Raw genomic sequence first — 15,018 nt, forward strand, 5'->3', positions numbered from 1 at the left:
AATTTTTAGAATATAATAATTCTTTTTTATTGCCCAAAATACGATTAATGCAGCCATGTTCCAAAGGTACGGTGTCAAGCACCGTATGACTTCCGCCTACCACCCTCAGACGAATGGTCAGTATAACAGCATTTGACCACTATTCAATACTTGTGTAAGTAGTTTGCTGGGCATAATGTAATGTTTGCAATTTCACTTCACCTCATAGGTTTGGATGAGAGGACCAACCAGACGCTGAAGAGAGCGATTGGGAAGACCCTTGATGGGCATCAGAACAGGTGGGAGGACAATTTAAAAAATATTGTTTTTGCACTTAATTCCTCTGTCCAATCTTCATCTACATAGGTTGTCACCGTTCTGGTTAATGTACGGACGGGAGCTGTCATGAACAATAAGTTCCGGCTTGCGAAAAAGTTCCAGATGACGTAATAATCACGTTCCAATCAGCTGTTAATTTTTAGGTGAATGTCTCTTAGAATTTTCGTGTAACACTGTCTAAACACGTATGGAAAAGGGAGAATTTAAGTCGTCAGTGCGAAATAGATAGCCTATATGTTACACTTTATAGGGGAGAAGATGGAATATGTATCTGGTCAAATACAAGCCCTGACTCTTCATTTTAAGGTTTTATTGAGTGCCACGCAGCACGTCAAACTTGTAGCCTATTTTACCACGTCTGTGACCAATATAAGCTAGCCTACTTAATACTACTCCCCTACTAAGTGCAATATAAGCTAGCCTACTTAATACTACTCCCCTAATAAGTGCAACAGGCATGCGTCATACTCTTACTCATCTAGTACAGAAGAATGGTGGGGGAGTTACAGTGTTTGTGAAAAGCCATGTTGTAGCCCATCATGTTCCATACCTGCAGGGAGTGACTGACCTTGAGTTCCTGGCAGTGAAAGTGGTGGCCCCAGTTTCAGCACTAATTGCAGTGATTTATAAACCACCAGATTACAGCACAAATGTATTGATTATACAACTTTTGACTTTAAGACTTATTTTGTGGAAATATAAGAACATAGAAATGTATTTAACATCACATGTTTTTTTTGTCAGATGGAGAAACAAAACAGACAAACGCCGTATCAACACCCCCTAAGGCTGAAGTGCATTACGGCCACATCTAGGCGCGTAGTCAGCACATTTCCATTTGGGGATGCAGTAGACACCACCTGGAAAACATCCGAGTCACGGGTGCTGTCCGATGGATCTCAGGCATGTTCTCAGCCTCGACGAGAAACCTGCGGATAAGATTGTTCCTAACCGCACCTATGCCTTCAAAAACCTTGGATTGAAGAATGGTAGAGCATTCTTCAACGCCAATACCGCAGCTTTCAGGTCTTACGACCTAGTCATCCCTGACGAGGTTGTGGATAGAGGAAAGGCCCTGCTGTGTCCCTCCTCCCCTTGGGTTGTAAAATATGAATCTCTCCGAGACGTGCAGGGTTATGTGTCAGTAAGAGGACAGATCACAACTGTAAGTGTCATAGATAGATAGATATGCTACTTTATTGATCCCCAAGGGGAAATTCAAGAATAGATAGCTATAGAGTAGGCCTACTTTTTTAGAAAAAAATAGGGTGTCTACCCAGCTAACAGAATGTTACAAAAACTTTAAATGACGTTGGTCCGTATTTCTCATATGGTTATTTATTCACCAGAGGAACACATTCCATCCAGTCCTTCTAGTTGCAGAGTTCACAGGTGCTAGGCTAGCGCAAGTCAACTGTAAATCGTAGCCTACAGTAAAAACGGTCTTACCCACTCCACAGTACACCCGAGGTGTACTATCAACACAGACATTTACATCGATAGTCTGCCGATTTATTTGCTTCAGGAGTGGGTGTTTTAGTGGTAGGCTACGATTTACCGTTAACGTGCGCTAGCCTAGCAGCTGTGAACTCTGCAACTAGGACTGACTGGATGAAATGTGTTTAAAACGGTCTCCACTGATATCATACTTGCTAACTTGGAAATGAGGTCCTATGTCCAAAATCCTGAACCACCCATAGTCACAGAGAAATATAGGGGCCTAACTCTAGTAGGCTAGCCTATTTAAAGTCCCCCAAGCTGCCATCTCTCAGAACTCTATACCAGTGTTTCTCAAACTATGACGAGGTTACTGCCGGTCCGCGGAGCCCTGCTCTGCAGCAGTCAGTCATATCGTGTCTGTGCCTCTGTCACACGTCCCCACCCCTTTGCCTGAACTTCTAGAATGTTAAGCATTCCCACCCGCATGAGCATTGTTCTCTGTCGTTCAGTTCAGAACTCATTCATTCGCACTTATTACACGGCTCTTCAGAGTGCTGCAGAAAGTTCCATTCACATGAATGGGCCTTCCCAACGTTCGGGCCTATGTTAAATCTATATAAATCACCGGCAAAGTATATAATCACCGCTGTCAATGGCAACGGGTTGATTAACGTCTTTCATATCCCTCCGCAAGAATTCCGTTTGCTTATTGCAATGGAATTTCATTGAAAGGGAAACTAAGCTAGTAAGACGTTGCCACGGAACACCTGAAACTGTCAAGTTCTATCTGTGTGGCAAACTATTTATTTTGTCAGCGGAAGACACGAAACGGTAGCAAAATCATTTTTAAAGATTCATTGTGTTAGGTTTCTTTTCTCGCGTTTTGGCAAGTAGTCAGTAATAAAGCGGGATAATGTATTGCCCGCCCGGTAATTATCAGAAAATAAGTCCCTTCAGGTCGGCAAAACCTCTCCGCGCCAGCGTGGGGTTCTGTTCTCCTGTCGGGACTTATTTTCTGATAATTACCGGGGGACAATACATTATCCCTTACTTACGAAACGAGAGTGGTCCAGTGTTTTTTACAGTCTGTCAGTTAGCCTAGTAAGCATGGCATGCTCAAAGCAAGCAAGTCTTGACTCTTTTATATGAGATCCATTTGCCAATCCAGAGATGAGCGATCTGCCACCAGTGATCCAGGATAAAATTTTGGAGTTCTCCTGCGATGCTGGTTTACAGTCCCGATTTGACCGGCTTTCACTGTCCGAATTTTGGCTGTCATGCTCCAATGAATATCCCTGTCTTGTTGAGATGGCAATGAAAACATTGTTGCCTTTCCATTCAACATATCTGTGTGAGAGCTTTTTCTCACTTGACGGCAACAAAGACCAAATACAGAAACAGGCTGAACTCCGAAAACACCCTTAGAGTGGCCTTGTCATCATGTATCCCTCGCTTCGATCAAGTTATTTTATAGACTTATTCTTATGAATAATAATAACAATAATAATAACAGTAGTAATGATAACACTATACATAGGCTTATAAATAACAATAACTAATAACACTATAATGTATTTCTTTATATAATGATATGTTTGCAGCTATAGGATGCCTGAATTCCCAATGAAATAATAATAACGTATCTATCTATCTAGGTTGCAGCTGTGAGGCAGGTCTCAATGAAGGGGACTCCTACCCCAGTCAGAGGTGTGGATCTATCTTTGGCTGGCCATTCTGTCACACTTACACTATGGCGGGAAATGTGCCTGGTTGGGCTGGTAGAGGGTGAATGGGTCACAATCACCCATCTCCGGGCAATCAACAACCCGACTTATGGTTTCAAATTGGCGTCATCAACATACACAGAAATAGCTATAAGTTCATTGAAATTATATTGTTATGACAGTAGGTCTACTCATTAAAAAGTGCATACCAGTTTTCAGAAGTTATGTTTTTTGCAGTATGGAGAGTTTATTAAGGACCAATGATGCTTCCCACTTAAAGGTTGTATCAGCGATTGCGGGGTAACATCACTTCTGTTGATGCTCAAACAAAACAGAGAGCTAGCTCGCTACTCCCTCCCCCGCAACTGAAACTCTCCTAAACGCGGATCTCGCACACACATGCGTTTTTTGACGGCCTGCTTATGGGGCAGGCAACTAGCGATGTGAAGAGACAATCATACTTCTATTAGGTGTTAATATTCACTTTCTTGCCACTCTCTTGGTTTTATGTTGTTGTAAGATGTGGGTTTTTATTTCTACAGCAAACAGAGGCGGCAATAACTGAACTGGATTGCACCATATTTGGGCTTAAAAAAGGGGAGATGTTTTCCCACATCATCCTCTCAACAGGGATGGAGATAAGGGTGCCTACCCAGTCCTGGGTGGGCACCGAGGACGACTTCATCTGCCGCCTGCATCCTAAGATGGTCCAGGGGACCTTGTTGTTTCTATTGAAACACTTTTTGAGGTGAGTTGCTCCTGAAGTCTACCTTAATAAATTGTGTATTTTACTGTATGCATGACATTTGTGTATTTACAGGAGGAAGAGTTCCTCGACATGGTGGTCCTGGATAACCAGGAGGGCAAGGAGGACCAGGAGGGCGTGAAGGATTTAATTCACTAGGCACATTTATACATGTAGACACATACTGACACACACACACACACACAAACACATATATACACATGCACAAACACATACAATACAATGACCTGAGTTCATCACTCAGTCCATAAGCCTTAAGCCATATTCTTGAAGAGATATGTTTTAAGTCTGTCTTTGAGTCAGTAATTGAGTGTCACACACAGTGTCTGATGTACTCTGATATTTTGATGCTGATTGAAGAGGTTGCAACTTTAAGGTTGTTGATTATTCAGTTCCAAAGATAATCAAATTACATCAATTCCTTATCTCCCAAAGTAACACTGTAGGTCCTACACCTCTCCTCCTAAAATAAATGGTTGGCTCTGTTTTAAAAGCACACTATGCAGGCTTTTTTTAGCTTAATATGCAAGTTTATTCGCTTAATTAGCTTCATTTAACAGCTTCAGAGTCATTGGAGTGGTTATATGACTTTTTTTCGGGTTAAATGGTGGAAAAAAACACCCTTGCAACTGTGGGCCGGCGGGCTGACGGCCTCAGTGTCAGGAAGTATAACGAGTTTAACGAATTGCTCTACTGCATTCAAATATAAATACACGCCAGGCACCGGTTAGAAAAAGGTAGCGATGGAGTTTCTCAGACATTCGTCATGACAAAGCCAGTGAAAAAGAAGCAAAAGCCGAGAAAACAGTAAGGAAATTGCCAATACTGCATAGTTTACCTTTTAAGCTACTGCACCAGGATTGTGTAGGCTAAGCAGCTACAACACTAGTTTTAAGCGCACACTAAATGGAGAGCTAGGGTTAAAGGAACCATATGTAAGATTGTGGCCAAAAATGGTACTGCAATCACTTTCAAATTACTGTAGAGCGGTGTATCCCCTCCCCCTACCCCCTGACTCGAGGTTGCCAATCCGGATGGCGAAACATTACTGACTTTGTGATTAGTAGATAGGTGGAGGGTGGCACATCAGGCCAAAACACAACATGACATGACAAAACACAACATCAACATCCTGGCCGGACTGCTGTTGTCAGTGATATAAATATTTGAAATGAACATGATTTCTTAATGTCATACCAGGGCCATTTTATGATTAATTGAAATACATTTTTTTACATACGGTTCCTTTAAAATGCTGACTGCGCCTTTAAATTGGCGACTTTTTATATATTAGCACAATGCTACAGTAGGCCATTTCCATTAAATATTCAGCTCAATATTATGTGCAAGACATTTACTAAGTATGCCAAAGTTTTGATCTCGCACCGCCACCATAACGTTACGTTTTCTCATGGTGAGATGGCATCCTGAAATATTTTTAAACAAGGGGCGCAAGGTTCACAGAGGTGAACGACTGGACAAATGCGAAATGACAAGGTGTTAACTAAACAATGTAGTAGGCCTAAGGTAGACAGGCTTTGAAAACTTGTAAGGTTAGGCTAGTCTGTCACAGCTAACTTTAAGCACAGAAATTAAAATTCAATATCATTATCACGAGATTCATTATCGGAAAATCCTGACAGCGAACCCGATGCAAAGCCAAACGAGGGGGGGGATTCATACATGATGTATTTTTAAATCAATTTGTTGACCTTTACCGTTTCCAAGGATTAAAGTTCTCCGTCGTACGACGGATTTCCGTCAATTTGATTTAGAGGGGTAGACTATCATCTTTTCTTTTCCTTTTTTTAAGGCAACTACAAATATTAGGTCCGATGAATTAATGTGTGTGATGGTAAATGTTTAAAGACCTAATAGTGTTATTGAGAACTTTCTGTGTCTCAGTCAGTGACCGCTAAAAGAAGATACGTCAGCCATGAGTTTCGCTTTGTTTATGTTGTAGCTACACGCTTGTCTCATTGGCCTGGGCCGTTTGCTTAAAAAAAAAAAAGAACACGTCTGGAGGACTAACGGTCTAAAAGTTGGATTATAGTGACACAATCGAGACAGCTGATGATCGAGGTTGGCCAATCCATTTAACTTTTTTGGATATGATACATTGTGAGCTTTATGTGCGAATTCGGAGAAGAATCGTAGGCTGTGTTCTTTCCGTGCATCTATGTAGACAATTTCTTACTATCGCGAACTCTTGTCAGGGGAGGTCATTCATTGTGGGTGTCACCTATGACTTGAACAGTTTTTAATCAATGCAACCAACATTATGTGTAAAGCGACGGAATATAAACCGTAGCCTATGTAATTTACTATCCCGTCTGTTATGACATGTAGGCTACAACAATGTTTTTCACAATTTGCGACGGAAGGTTTTGACTGAGCGTGTTAACATAGAATAATAATAATATTGTCATCATCGCGAACTGTTAGTAAGGGGGTCAGTCGTGTTTGTGACGCATAGACAGCCTTGTAGCCTATTTTGCTTAAGCCTCACTTTTAACGACAGTAGATGGTAAGTGTATGTTGACAAAAAATAACCATGCAATTAAAATAGTAAACTTAAAACTTCGCTATAAAATATTATTAATTTATAGCACAAAACCATAACCAGTAGGCCTACCAGAACCTCGCATATTAGCGTCATGATTTGTGTGCGTCTATTTGGCAAGGCAACTAGCTGTCATGGATGCGTTGTTGCTAAAGGAGTGTTATAAGTTAAAAAAAAAAATGGAGATGGGCGGCTGTTGGAAACGGGGGAGAACTAGCAAGCCATGGTGTAAAGAAATTGAAGTGCCAGAGGTTTGCTTTTAGGCGGTTTGCTGCAAGAAAATTGTTTATGGATGCAATAGGAAAGCGTTTTTAGCACGCCACCAATCAGAAGACCACCAAGGTTAATGTTCGTGCACTTCAGGACATCTTCCCTACCTGGTGCAACTAGCCACCACGACAGAGGTAGGCTACGTTTATCTATGGCTGACCGTTTTTGCGCTCAGAAAGTAGGCTATGCATGTTCTTTCATAGCTCAACACAACCTGTCCCTCACCATATCGCAACCTCTTGTCAACCTTATCCAATCTGTTGCTGAAGACAAAAGCGCCCTCTCCAGATTGTTGTTATCAAATGCGCAGACTTCCTGCATGAGCACAGTACACACAGTATTGCTGCTCATTGGAATACTGAGTTGTCTGTAAAACTCAAAATTAACATGTTTTCATTAAATGCGGATGAGGCAACAAATGGAAATATGAACAATATCTCGAATGTTCTGATTCATTACTTTGATGAGGAAATGGGAAGTCTTGCAAACTTGATTTTATAGGCATATTAAAAAGAAAATAAATCTCCCCTTTAAACACTTTTGGCCTGAAGTAATTAAATAAGAGTGTAAGTTAAAGCCTTTCTACAATATTGCTGCAGTAGAAAAGAACAGCAATGGCTAGTCAGCAATGGTCAGGGATGGTACTGAAATATTGTTTTATTCATCAGGAAAACTCAATCTCAATCAAGAACACTCTCAATTCGCCTTATTCACATGGCGGCCATTGGCGGCTAAAACGAGGCTACAGGGTACACAAACCATAGGATTGTTATGTTCTATACATTCACCTGTAGGTGGCATTAATTGTATAGTAAGTGTACCCTGCAGCCTCGTTTTGGTTTAAACAATGGTCGCCGTGTGAATAAGGCGAATACTCCCTTTACTTTGCTGTTTGCATCTTTTTGTACATTAAAAACCAATAGGTCGCGACAGCAAAAGGGGTGCTATCTTCATAGGTAGATATGAACAACGTATGACTTATGGCCTGAAAAAAGTTCAGTCAAACAATTTTTTTTCACTTTAATCCCTGCGTTTCATGGCTTCTACGGAGAAACTAGTGCGCCACACACACTGAACTTGAATCAAGCATTCTTCAGAACGCAGCTGATCAACCCGTCTACTTTCACTTGCGGCGTGACATTCGGAAAGATGTGAAGCACAAAACCCGTCGTCATTGTCAGCGGCCTGTAATTATAACGATGGCCTGTGTTATGCAGAAATATAGCCTACCTCTGACCAACAGACCCCCAAAAAAAAACTTGGATCTATACGAAGTGCATGGGTCTCGGACTACGTTTACACGAAGCAGGCTATTTTCCTAAACGGATATCTGGCCATCTACGTTTGCAAATAAAACTGCATGTACACAAGGCGTTTTTTTTTTTTTTTTAAATGTGTTTACACGAACCCGTGTACATACATGCTGTCATGAGCACGCCAAACCACAGTGGCAGTCTAACGATAGCCTCAAGCTCACATTAACCAATCAGAACCCTGAAAAGTTGCATGTGAGAACATGTAAATGTAAACATTGGTTGCACATTTGGTGTACTTCTGTCGCATACTGTGACGTTGGCTGCCCAAAACTCTGTTTACCACAGTTTAGAACCAAACGCATAAACGGAGTTTAAAAAAAAAAAAACACTTTGGCCGGAGTTTTTTTGGATAACCGTTTTACGGGGTGAATTCTCTGTTTGCGTCTAAATGAAAGGCTCAAACGTAGGGAAATGTCTTCGTTTATAAAAATACACATGCTCGTGTAAACGGGGTCTCATTTTCAAGTCGAAAAAAACGGAATTAGAGCTGGTAAGTCCCGGCCTTTCCGCTATCCCCGCTGGACCTCTACATGGAAAAATCGTTAATGCAAGTGAATGTGAGAAAATAATTATTTTCTGGTCCCGTTTGAATTTTGCCATGAATGTGAACATATGTTGTCTGTGAATTTTTAGTATAAATTTTCGTGTAAAGAATGCTACAATTGAGCGGGAAGTTTGATGCGGTTAAACTTTGTGTGAGAGCACTTTGTGGACTACAACTTTCCGCTAGACGACAGCTAACTAGTTTCCCATAACAACCAATAACAATCAGTTGGTCGAGATGTAGAGGGTTATTAAGATCGACTTTGAACACAGTGAACCATACAACTTTACAATCACACTGTATCATAGTGTTAATGTGTTGAGTGAAGCTAGCTATGTCTCGAATATTTTTGTTACCATGTGTGTTTATTCCTGCCGTTACAAAAACTAGCATCTCAGCTAATGTTAGCGATTAGAGCTAGCTCACGTCACAGGCGACATGTAGTCTTTCTCGTTTTGTCTTTTCCACAACTGATAGCCGAAGAATCATATAATATATTGTCAAACTCGTAACATGAAAAATTATATTAAAAATTCAGACAACATATGTTCACATTCATGGCACAATTCAAACGGGACCAGAAAATAATTATTTTCTCACATTCACTTGCATTGACGATTTTTTAATCTAGAGGTCCACTGGGGGTTTAGCGGATGGGCGGGACTTACCAGCTCTATAGGAGAACCACGCATCAACCATGTCTTCTGCAAAAAGTCAAAGCAACGCCACCAAGTCCATCCAGACACTAATTGAGAAGGTCATAGAAAACAGACGCAACCCAAACATAACATTCAAGGACTCAACCACCTCACTCACCCAACCACAACCTCCTTTGCCACCTAACATTGCCCCTTTCCCAAAGCCGCCACAGGAAGCTGCAACGTACATCATCATTCAAGAGCCGCTTCTGAGACGTCAGCTCTACATTAACCATTCCACACCAATATTTTGTAATATTGCGATGTCTTATATGTCTTTTGACCTTATCCTTGCACTGCCTTACTTGTTTGCACTGCCATCGAGCACCTTACTATAGGCTACTCAATCACAGGGTCAATACCTCTTTTTTATGGTGTGGATAATGTTGTTTGTGTGTTTTGATGTTCATCACACAATTCTTTCACAATGCTTTCTTTGTAAATTAAAAACAAAATGTCACTCCTGCTCTCCTGTCTGCCTTCAACAAAGTTTAGCATCATAAACTTGGAAGGAGGTAACTGATTAGCAACAAACTTATAATGCAATGTATACTTGTAATTCTTCATAATTTATAGAAATTATAGGTATGACCACCATTCTGTTATCTTTGTCATCTGAGGCAACAGTATCTAGGTAGTTCCAGTTTTAAAATGTTGGTCGTTCAATAACCACAATACACTTAGAGGAACACTACTAAGAACTACAACAATGTAAATTTTAACCATTTAATTAAATAACAATATGCAAACAATACAACTGTTGAATGACTACAAACAATGAAACTATAGTTCCTCCTGAGCGTCCTCCGCTTCTTGGTGCCCGCAGTCTGGAGCTGGGTATTTCTGGCGGATAGCCTGTACGACACAAGCAGGTAACACAACACGATGACCTCTGCCCAATCTCTCTCCTTCTAGGACCCACTCAAAGTGCCGATATGCAAAATTGTCAGGACAAAACATTGAGCACAAAGTGATGGTCTATGACCCTAGCGTGCCACAGTAGCTAGCATAATTGCAAGTATTTGAGCAATGAACATGCCACGTTAGCGTGTTAGCAAGAGTACTTCTTGAAATAGTAACAAAGAAAATAAAAAAGCTTACTTTACAGAAAGACATCCATTTGGCCCTGTAGGCTTTGGCTGCCGTTTCCTGTTGACCTTAGGTATTTTAAAGAGGCCCTATGCAACAATTTTAGCAAAAATGACCTTAATTATGCAGGTTGAGAGTCGTTGTGATGGTTCTACAACACTTTTTGGGTCGTTTGGTGGGTGCTTCGTCTCCCCCTAGTGCTTCTCCGCGGAAAAAACGAATATGCAACGTTCTGGTCGCGGTCCGAACACATCCGGATGTAACTCGGCAGAAATACTCGAAAATGTAGTCAGATTGTAGTTTCTAAGAAGACTGCAAAACGGACTCCGACTTGGCTTTTTTGCTGTTGAAATTTTAAGTACCTTGGGTGAACTTCGTTTTTGTAATGTGATTTGATATTCTTTTGAACAATGTGTTTGCTCGACCGTTTTATTGGGAGCCCTATGTGTTTAGCTTGGTTTATTGATGGCTAGCTCGCTAGCTAGTGGGGGTTTAGCGTAGCAGTCACTTGCTACCGAAGCTGCAGGGGGAGCTATGTCGTGAAAAATGTGAGCCCAAATCAGGCGAAAACCCAGAAACAGCGAAGGAATAACCAGACCTGCATAGGGCTTCTTTAAAGTAGGTCTCCAGGACGCCGCTATCCATAAGGGGTGCGAAACTCGGGTGTCATCCTCCGATTCTGTGATTTCGTCCAGAAGAAATTGGCACCGCTGGAATTCTCGGCAGCAGACAGAGTCTTGTTCTGTGTCCACCAACATCCGTTTCTACCATAACTTATTCAAAATCCCAATCCTCCATATTGCATCTGTCTGCGTATTCAGTAGCCTGCCTATGGCCATATTTTCTGCTGGTTTCTGCCAGTGAAGTCAAACGCACTGGCACTGATCTGTGATAGGTCTGTTGGCGCATTAGGTCCAACCCCCTATGGGCGGGGTTGAAAGGGTGGGAACTAGCGCTTGTAGTCTCAAAATCCACCCCTCTTACACTTCCTCCGACAACGATTTTGCGTTATTGTGGGAAGAAGTGTAAAGAGGTGAATACGGATTTCTCCCGTCTCAGGGGGAAATGAGAGAGTGTTGCATGACCATTCAAAAGTATGACTGGGTTTCTAACAATGCAAAGCCTAATCAGAGGCGCACCTTGTCAACAGGCAAGGCAGGCAACTGCTTGGAGCCCCGAGCCGCTAGGGGGCCCCCGACCTGGTCTCAGCGCGTTTGCCGGTGGGTCAAGCGAGAATTTTGTCCATAGTGATTGAATGATGTATTTTGTGTGCTCCTGTCCTGTTGTACAAACAGTACATCTGTACATATGTAGGCCCTATGCTATGGCCTTATATTCAATTGAGTTCAAAGAATCCGCACATATTTAGGCTACTGTGGTAAACGTCAATCGATACAGTGATGACGGATCAACATCAGAGTTTGGCATTTAGCCTACTCAATGAAGGTCTAGTAGGCTAATGTTAATTGGCAGAAAGATTGAACATTGTTTGCTACATTTATACGAAAGTAAACGTCAGCTAGCTAGCGACAGTTACAACTAGTTAAGCAAGGAGATGGTTAACGTTATGTTTGTATTAGGGCTGTCAACCATAACACGGTAATCACGATGCAGTAAGGACCAGGCATAATTTTCAGAACCGGATTGACACAAAGTGCGTCAAAAAACACACCATTTCTTTGTTATATTGCTCCGGAAATGTTCATCGCAGCGAGATGAAACCTTTATTGCGTGACAGAGCAGAAGTGGGGCTTTCCAACGAGACTATGCACTTGTCTGTATGATCAAGTATGAAAATAAAATAAAAAATCATGAAATGAAATCAAATTGCATCATATTTACAGTCTATACTTCTCTGCGTTCACCTGAGCACCCATTACTCTCGTTTGAATTACTCGCGAACCTGTAATCACATAGATATGGCAAGCATATCAGATGAAAGAGGTGACACAGGGCTATCCATTGGTACAATGTATATTGATCCTTCTGGTTTATAAAAACAGACGAAGTGACTGCAAAATAATGTCATGTACACAAACCAACGCTGCACACCCATTACTCTCGTTTGAATTACTCGCGGACCCGTGATCAGGTAGATATGCCACGCATGTCAGATGAAAGAGGAGACAGAGAGCTATCATTTGATACCAAGTACATCCTTCTGGGTTATAAAACAGATGAAGTGACAGCAAAATAATAACTTCATATAGCTGGACTTACCCCACGTTTTTGTGGCAAAGCATGTTTATAATCCAACGCTATCGTGTGTTTCTCTATGGCAAAGCATGTTCATAATCCGGTTTTGAGATCCTAGCAAATTCCTGCATGGCTTCCAATTCAAGGCCCACATTGCATCCCAATTTGTTCAACAAAGAAACCCCTTTTTTTGCCTCTACTTTGTTCATGGCAATGCAGTAAAAAGTTGTTGTAGAGAATCATGTGACATCACATGAGTGCATACACCATAGGCACACACAGGCTAACAAGTCAAGTCAGGTCAGATCAGTTCGTGTCACAGATATGGAGCGCAGAAAGGTCATTTTTTCATCACTAAATAAAAAAAGCCATTTATTTCTGTAAGGCACACACCACACATATGTCTGTAAATTGCTCAGCCCCAGAGAATCCCTCCACCATGGCAATGATATTGCCAGATTCAGGTCTGTGTCTGCTCTACACACACATGTACAAGGCAAGTCGAGCTGCCAGCTTGCAGTGGTGAGATACATGTCAAAATATAATCATTTTTATAATACGCATTTTGTATTTTTATTATTTAACATAATAACCTAATGGTGAACATAATGGTGACAATACTTGTCGGTAAGGCCCCCTTGGAATTTTTGCTTGGGGCCCCCACAGACTCTAGAATCGCCTCTGAGCCTAATGCATATGGGTGGAGTGTTCCTTTAACCTAACATTAAGATGAACTGCCATAACGTAACGTAAAACATGCTAATTTGACAACAGCAAAGTTAGCTAGCCTACCTAACCTTAGTTGACCTAAGCATGAATGAGTTTGTAATATAAGTTAGACAGTACAATGTACATAGACTTTAAACATAACTGAATTGAATGTAGTGCAATTTTACAATGAAACATTATCGTTTCATAAATAAATGCTTTCTTACCATTAAGGCGGAGTGGTGAACTTGACAGAGAGTAGAGGTGGATTTTGTCGTTCGTTCTCATGACACAGTTTGCGTCGTTAAGTTCGCCAAGATGATTCGTTCTGAATCGTTCGTTCGTTCAGTCGCATTTCCGGTAGCCTACAACGTAGTTCAGCGCAGGTTCTCAGCTCCTCGTTTGTGCAAACGGTCAACACAACACTGTAATTGTAGCGGCAAATATATAGCTGCAACTTCATGATTATGTGTACTTTTAGACAAAACAACAGTAGCTAATGTGTTCATTCACCTTGACATTAAATTGACATTGAAGGTAAATAGAGTAGACTACGGCTAGATCAGCTAATTTCTTTTTAAAAAATGTGTTAATTCATAAAGGAACAAAGACCCAGTAGGCTATGCCGGAAAAACATGTTTAAAGGCTTGGCAGAAAGATTATATTGATGAAAAGGTTTTAAGTCCCCATTTTGCCCAGGCTACAGTCATAATCACTCTGCTTCTAGCCAAGAACGAGTGACTGACTCAACGAGAACGACAGACCGAAGTGAAACAGGTGGAGGGTCCTGGTCGTGAGAACGAACGAACGAGACAGATTGAAGAGACATTATTAACCTGGCATGACACAGAAAATACAAAGACAGCATGCATTTACCATTAGACAGATATTTAAATGTAAATGCCAATATTGAAATGCAAAATGGAATTGTTATTGTAAACCATTATCATTATTTTTTATCGTATGCTCTCCCACTAGTCTCACTTGCCCATTTCTTTATTTTCACGGAAACAGTTGCTATGCTTTCATGCCGCTCATTGGCTAATTCGATGAGAACGTTTTAGAAACAATACAGACAACAGCATACGATTGGTTTGGCTCTCGCCTTAGGAAGCTGGGCCATAGGCATTCACAGCAGCACTAGGTCAGTGTGATTCAGCGACGAACGAAAGAACGAAACGAAAGAACTGGAAAGGCGAATCATTTCATTTTAAAGACCCGTTCGAACAAACTAGTTCATTCGCGACCGACCCACCTCTAACAGAGCTGAACACCATTGGTCTGAACTGTTGCTGAAAATGATCTCCCGCTTTTAACTATAAATTCACTACTTTTCAATGGCCGCGTTAAGATTTCCCAGTCAACCATAAATCCATGACTTCAATA

This window comes from Alosa alosa, chromosome 8 (assembly GCF_017589495.1).
Source record: "Alosa alosa isolate M-15738 ecotype Scorff River chromosome 8, AALO_Geno_1.1, whole genome shotgun sequence".
NCBI lineage: Eukaryota > Metazoa > Chordata > Actinopteri > Clupeiformes > Clupeidae > Alosa > Alosa alosa.